Below are 7,559 nucleotides of genomic sequence, written 5' to 3' on the forward strand. Positions count from 1 at the left end.
ACCATATGTGGTAATTACAATTTAAAACATACTGCATTCAGAGTTAGCAAAATAATAAAATAGTAGGCATGCGAAAGACTCCCCACCTCCCAACCCTTCCTTGTTTCATTTAACTGTTTTTACAAACTAAATGCGACTATAAGTTAATAGATTACATACACGAATAAAAGAAAATTCCTCTTCCCTTCAACAGACTTGCTAGAAAATTTGTGCAAGGTGTTAGCATTCCCATATTTCAAGAAAGGAATACCTCTTCATTTACCCTTTCCTTAAGAGACAGAATGTTAAAACCTACTTTAGAATTGCTTCATTCACTAATAAAATACTTTCTGTAAGTATAGAGTGTTCAACTTTAGGGTACTTCTGAATTTATTTCCACTACATTTCTTGTCACATGTTATCGTAGCATGTAATCTAAACCCCAGTTTAGTTGGGAAAAAATGTTTAAAGAAAGAAAAAAGAATAAGATAATCATACAACAGTCCAAAGTGTATTTTTTAAAATGGAGCAAGTGTTTGAGGACACAGTTGCATCTTTGAGATGTCAAGGATTGTGAGTCTTACCTCAAAATATCCTACTATGAATCAATTTGCCATTCACCAATTATTTTTAGGAGGTGTATAGTGGCTTCTACTGGAGTAGTATGCAGTCGATTAAGTTATCAGAAAAGGATTTTCTATCACAAAAGACACATTTTGTGTTTAAATACTGCCCGTTTTTATAACAACAATAAAAACAAAGTACCTATGCTCATCTAAGTTCTCACTGCATAGCTAACCAAAGCCCAACCAGAACAGTTTCAGAGGCAAGAAGAGAGAGAAGAGAGGCAAACCAAAATTTTTGGGTTGAACCTTGCAAAGTCTTACCAAAGATTCTTCTTATAAGGTCTGGGATTTACTTTGCTCCTTCTCTTATCAACCAACCGGGCAGGGACGGCAGTTGGGGAAAGGAGAAGGGGAGAAGAAAGACGGCAGTAGAATCAAGAGGGCAGAAGAGGAGGCAGCAGAACATCACCTGAAACCTGGTGACTGAGTTCATCTCGGTTTGGTTAGTTAAAAGAATCATAACAAGCCACAGAGAAATGAGAAAGATAAATGACAAGGGAACATTCGTCCCTATGCGCAAATGTCCCCAGAGATACTTAGTCACCTTGGTGTTTTTGTTGCGCTGGTTTCCTAACGCGCCCGGGGTTCAACAGCGGGTCGGAGTCCTAAAGTGTTCCAAGCGCGCAAACCGGGGAAGGTGGAGAAAGAGTGAGGCGCGGAGTCAGGCGTCGCACACCGCGCGTCCCCCAATCCCACTTCGGGTCAGAAAGTGAAGAAACTTAGTCACAACTCCAGTGTGGCCCGCGAGGCAGGCGCTCAGCCTAAGGCCGAGCCGGGGCCCTACTGCACTCATTCTGCACGCCCGAGCCCGCCGTCTAGTCCCCGCCCGCTCCCCAGCGAAAGCGCTGTGGGAGCTGCCTCAAGTCGGCTTGCCCTGGCGCCCTGCTCCCCGGACCACAAGCTCCATCTCTCTCGGCCCCTGGCCAGGGTCCTGAGGTGGAGGGGAAGATGGGCTGTTTCCAGCCTTTCACGGCCACCACACTAACCTCGCAGCTGCTCGCGCCGCCGCCGCCCAACACCTCCATTCCTAGGTCCCAGGGCTGGTACTGAGGAGCGAATGGTAGCATCGCCCATTCAGGAGCACTGGAATAGGAGCTGCCGACCACTGGCACAGCCGTGCATCTCGTCTATTGATGGCCCCACCACCGCCGCTATGACCACCAGCCCTGCCTTCAGCGACCTCTGCCCTCGCTGCGGGGGCCCCACAAGAGGCACTAAGCAGCTGGTCGCCCCCGCCGCCGCCGAAGACAACTGGGTGCTGCCTCTCAGAGAGCTAACGCTCGGCTCGTGCTAACCACTGCCGCCGCCGCGACGGCCGCTGGGCTGCGACTCCACCCCCCGACCCCGCTTCCTTGGGGGGCCCCCTCCCGGCCTCCCGCTCCCAGCTCCCCGCTCTGTCAATATGGCGGCAACGGCGGCGTTACCTGTGCGGCGCCTGGAACCCCCCAAGGCGGCGGCACAGCGTCGTCACCCAAACGTCAATGGAGATTCCCCAACCTGGGATAAAGGGAGGTTGGGAAAGAGGGGCGGAGTGGATGCGGGGAACCTCGTGGTGGGGGTGGTAAAGAGGGGTGGGGGGCGTGCTGGGCTGTGGTGGCGGGTGAAGAGTAGTAAAAGCCACTGATAGCGATTCGATAAACCTACCCACTCCACGGAGCATGCGCGGCGCTCTTCACACATGCTCAGCAGGCTCTCTCAAGTCTACGGAGCAGCCCTGCTGGCAGGATTTCCAAAAAGAATGCGGGAACTAGGGGACCCTTCTGAGCGCTTGAGGAATCGGTGCGAGGGGAGGACTCTAGGAGTATCAGCTGTCAGGGCTCATGAAAAGCAGGTGCCATGTACTCTGAACCACGCCCATTTCGGTACTTAGTAACTAATACCAGGGCTGGGATTTTAGTCTATTATACATTAGTCTCCTAGAAGCTAGAGACAGGAAAAAATACATTTAAAGGAAATTAGTATACCTGTGCTCCCTACACTCCACCTGGCCTGTCCCTCTCTTGATGCTTCCACTGGTTGCCCTCACACTAGTGTTGACACAGTGTTTCTCTTGTTCACACATACGTACACACACTCACACACACACTCCACTTATTGGATTCCACTGTGGCAACAAAGGCAAGATGTACAAAGCTAATCCCTCCCCCACCCCTCTCTGAGAATGTCGCATCTCTAGTGACAATAATCACAATTTTTCTATCTTCTTCAAATCAAGCTTGACTGTTTTGCTACTCTAAGCCACATACTATACTGGGCGCTAGCGATAAAACGAAGATAAAGTACAATCTCATACACGACTTTTAATCAAGATCCTTCTAATCAAAACACATCAGAACCCAAAGTACAGAAAGTTATAATTTGACACTTCAAAGACACTCAAAAGAGTAACTGTTAACAGCGACTAAGCCGGCTCAGTATCTTAGAGAGGTTTCTAAGATTCCATGTATGCACACCACCCAGTTCCCCCTCCTACACCTAGGGCTGTCGTGCCCTGGGAAAACAATGAACTATGCTCTCCATGTATTTCATCATCTAGCTTCAAAAGTTAACAAAGCAAAGCAAGCCACAGAGGTTGGCACTGAATTTTAAGCAAGATCACTAATTGTGCTCCCCCCCCCCCCACACACACACACACACTTTTTCTGCTTGAAGTCTCAAGGAGAAAGTGAGCTTTACAAACATGGTTCTGTAAAAGTGAAAGCATTGAAAGTAGCGAGTGCATGGGACTATAAACCGTGAAAGGGTAGCAGTGTGTGTGCACACACTCATAAACTCACATTTGGTTGAACTGACAGTGTTCTTAACTAAGGTCAACCTCTTGAGGGCAGGATCTCATGTCCTCTTGCCTACTCTATGGCTTTGTTATGCAACTCTCCCCCACTCTTCCACATCATCTATTCTTTACCCTCTACTGAATCTCTCCCATCAGCAAAAGACATGTTGTTATTGACTTCAACTTGTTTGAGCACTCACTAGCATTTGATTTAGTTCATGACTCTTTCTTTCCTTAAAATATATATATATATATATATATTTTTCCATTTGGCCTCCAGAATAAAAAATGTGCTCACTTTACTCCTTCATCATTGATCATTTCTTTTCAGTCTCCCTTGCTGGATAATCCCCCATCTTCCCAATCTTTGTCTGTTAGAACTTCCCAATCTTTGTCTGTTAGAACTTCCCAAACTCTGTCTTCTTCAACATTCTAGGTATTCCTGTATCCCATCAAGACCCATGGTTTAAATCTCATCTATATGCTGAGAATGTCCCAAATTATCTCCATCTTCAAACTCTTTTTTGAAGTCAAGACTGGTACTTACAACTGCCTATTCAACATCTGTATTTGGATATCTAATAGGTATTACAAGCTTAACATATTCAAATCTGAATTTGATCCCTAGTTTTCTTCAGGCCAATTAATGATCTCCACCATCCACCTAGTTTCCTGTTTATACGCCACTTCAGAGAGGCCATCCATTACCACCCTATCTAACATAACATCCCATAACTTACAAACCTCACCCTGATTTTTTCTCACAACACCAGTCAATACATGGTATATTTGTTTGTTTATTTTCCCCACACCTAGTATAACTCCTAGAACATAATGGGGCTCAGTAAATATTTCCTGAATGAATGAATTTGTCTTTTGCTATTGTCATGTGCATTTGATAAATACACTGTATAACCTATATTAAGAAGCTCCTTCATAATTGAGTGTATTACTTTACTTCATATATAAAACATAATTTTCATATGTGTTCATTCATTCAACATTCCCCTTAGTGTAACCATGCATACATCTCTTCCATCTTAAAAAAATAATAAAAAAACCCTGCCTCAATTTTATGGTTTTGCTATATTCCTGTTTCTTACACTTTTCTATCAGTAAACAAGTCTTTTAATCCTATCTCAAATATTTTCTAAATTCCTGCTCCATCACCACTGCCTCAGTTCACTTCTTCAGAATCTTTCCTTGAACAAATGATACACCTTCATAACTAGTCTTTCTGACTCTAAATTTATCATGCTGCCAATCCATCCTCTCCACTGTCAACCCAGTGATCAAAATTAGTCAATGTTTCTCCATCATCTCCAATAAAATATACACACTCTGAATGTAAATGTTTTCACCATCTGGGCTTTGACTATCAGCTACCTCATACTCAAGACAAATCTACGCACATATTATTGCCTCTTCCCTATCCCAGGGAATTCCTTGTGTAATTTATTCTTAATGGCAATCAATACTAACAACTACTATTTATTGAGAGCCCACTATGCTTTTGGTATATGCTCTTTGCAAATTCATTTAGCCCTTTATAACAATTTCTAAACATTTATATTATCTGTATTTTACAGACAAGGAAACTGAACTTGGAAAAGGTTCATTGATTTTCTTCAAGACTTTATAGCTATTAAATGGAAAAATCTAGAATTAAAACCAGGTCCGCCCAAGGCCAAATCTTCTACCCCACTCTGACACTATGTGGAGTCTCTCTGATCGTACATTCTCCTCTCCATCCCTCTCTGCACACATTCCCTGAAGAAAATTAGCCACTCATTCTTCTGTACTTTTATAATATGTTTTCCATATTCTTGTTTATGCACTTCGTAATCTTTCTCTACTAGTAAACTTTAAGCTTTTTGATGTTGGTGAACTAATTAAATTATTAAGCTCTGCATTCACAGGATATGGTTGGTGTTCAATAAATATGTTGGATAGACAAACAACACATCTCTAGTCAGATACTGTGTTAAAGCAGTGGGCTGATATAAAAAATGACATAATATAGTTCTTAACTCTTCATAGCTTAATGTTTTGTTTTGTTTTTTCCTGTGTTGACTTCCTAAGTCAGAGATATGCTATCTGATTTAAAATTACTAATAAGCAGGACCTATTAGAACTAATTTTTACTAGCCCAGAAGACCCTTGGTCTATTGGTGAAAAACATGATGACTTTTCATTTAAGAACAGAAGACTTGAGCTTCTCAGTCTTCTGCAAAGCCTACACAGCAGAGGTTACTGCTTTCTCTTTAGTCTTTCAGGAAATTTTTAGCCTGAAATTGTCTATATGACTATGCATCTCTGAATTTCCAATTATTGTAACATAGCATTTAAAAATTATGCAATGATTGGCAATAATTTAGTTCTGGAGTTGAAATGAACTATATGTAGTTTCTGCAGTATATTATTTATCACAAAAGATGATGATATAGGCTCCACGACCATTCGAACCTGTGTTCTGAGTATTTTCAGGACTAGAGATGGGTGCACTCAAATTTCCACACTGACTTTTTTACCCTGTGACAAATGGCACACATTGGATGACATGGATCAAGGATGAAAGTGAATGGTCATATAATTTAACTGAAAAGTTAATTGACCCATCTTGACTCCATTAAAGGAGTGTGAAATATGAACTAAGGGCCTTTGATCTGCAGATCACAGACCACCCACAGAGCATACACTGTGTCTCTGATTTCTAAACTGTGACATATTCAAAGTGGTGCATATTTGGGAATAATTACAGAGAAAGTCATAAAGTCTCTCAGTATTATTTGCCCATTTCCCCGAAGGCTGTAATCCAAATAGATGGAAAATGTCGAGCCAACACCAAACATAAAACACTATTAGAAAAAAATTCAAATATATTTTTTAGGAGCTATCCTGGTCCTACAAAGTCAGATAACCCTGAACTGTACCCCACATCTTTAAAATAAGAATTTTTAAAAGTCATATATACTGATTTTAAAATATAAAAATGAGGTTTATATAAAATTGAACTTTAAGTATTAGTAAATACTCACTTATTATCTTTAAATAATACCTTATTTGACCTAGATGCCCATAAATGGTGGACTAGATAAAGAAAATGTGGTATGTATACACCATGGAATACTACATAGCCATAAAAAGAACAAAATCATGTCCTTTTTAGCAACATGGATACAACTGGAGATGATTATTCTAAGCAAGTTAATGCAGAAACAAAAACAATGAATATTACACGTGATCACTTATAAATACAAGCTAAACACTTCGCACACATGGACATAAAAATGGGTACAGACAGTGGGGAAAACAAACACAGAGGGAGGAAAAGGGGCAAGGATTGAAAAACTACCTATTGACTACCATGCTCATTATTTGGGTGACAGTTTCAGGTGAAGCCCAAACCTCATCATCATGCATTATACTCATGTAAAAGCTTGTATATGTACTCCCTAAATCTAAAATAAAATTAATAACATGCAAAAATAAGTAAGTAAAAATTTCTCTGCAAAAGTTATTGTTAAGAGGATTAAAAAAACACATTCTGGGAAAAATAGTTGCAAATCATATATGTGACAATGGCCTTTTATCCAGAATACATAAAGAATTCTGTAAAGTCAACCAAAAGAAAAAAATCCAATTAGAAAATAGATACCGGATCAATTACATCACCAAACAGGACATGTGTGACAGAACGTACATGAAAAAATATTTAGCAGACAACACCCAGCGCTGATAAAGATGTGGAGTAACAGGAACTCATTTACTGCTGGCAGAAATGCAAAATGATACAGCCACTTTGAAAGACAGTATCACAGTTTCTTACAAAACTAAATGTACTGTTACAATTCAGCAATCGTGCTCCTTGGCATTTACCCAAAGAACTTGAAAACCTAGGTTCACACAAACACCTCTACATGGATATTTATAGCTACTTGATTCATAGCTGCAAAAAAATTAAGAGCAACTATGATGGCCCTCTGTCGGTGAATGAATAATTAAACTGCACTACATCCAGACAACAGAATATTATTCTACATTAAAAAGAAATGAGAAATCAAGCAAAGATATGGGAGAAACTTAAATGCATACTACTAAATGAAACAGTCAATCTGAAAAGTCCACATACTATATAGTACCAATTGTATGAGATTCTGAAGAAGTCAAACTATGTAGAC

This window comes from Carlito syrichta, unplaced genomic scaffold, assembly GCF_000164805.1.
Source record: "Carlito syrichta isolate Samal-C Ts95f unplaced genomic scaffold, Tarsius_syrichta-2.0.1 Scaffold316932, whole genome shotgun sequence".
In the NCBI taxonomy this organism is placed as follows: Eukaryota; Metazoa; Chordata; class Mammalia; order Primates; family Tarsiidae; genus Carlito; species Carlito syrichta.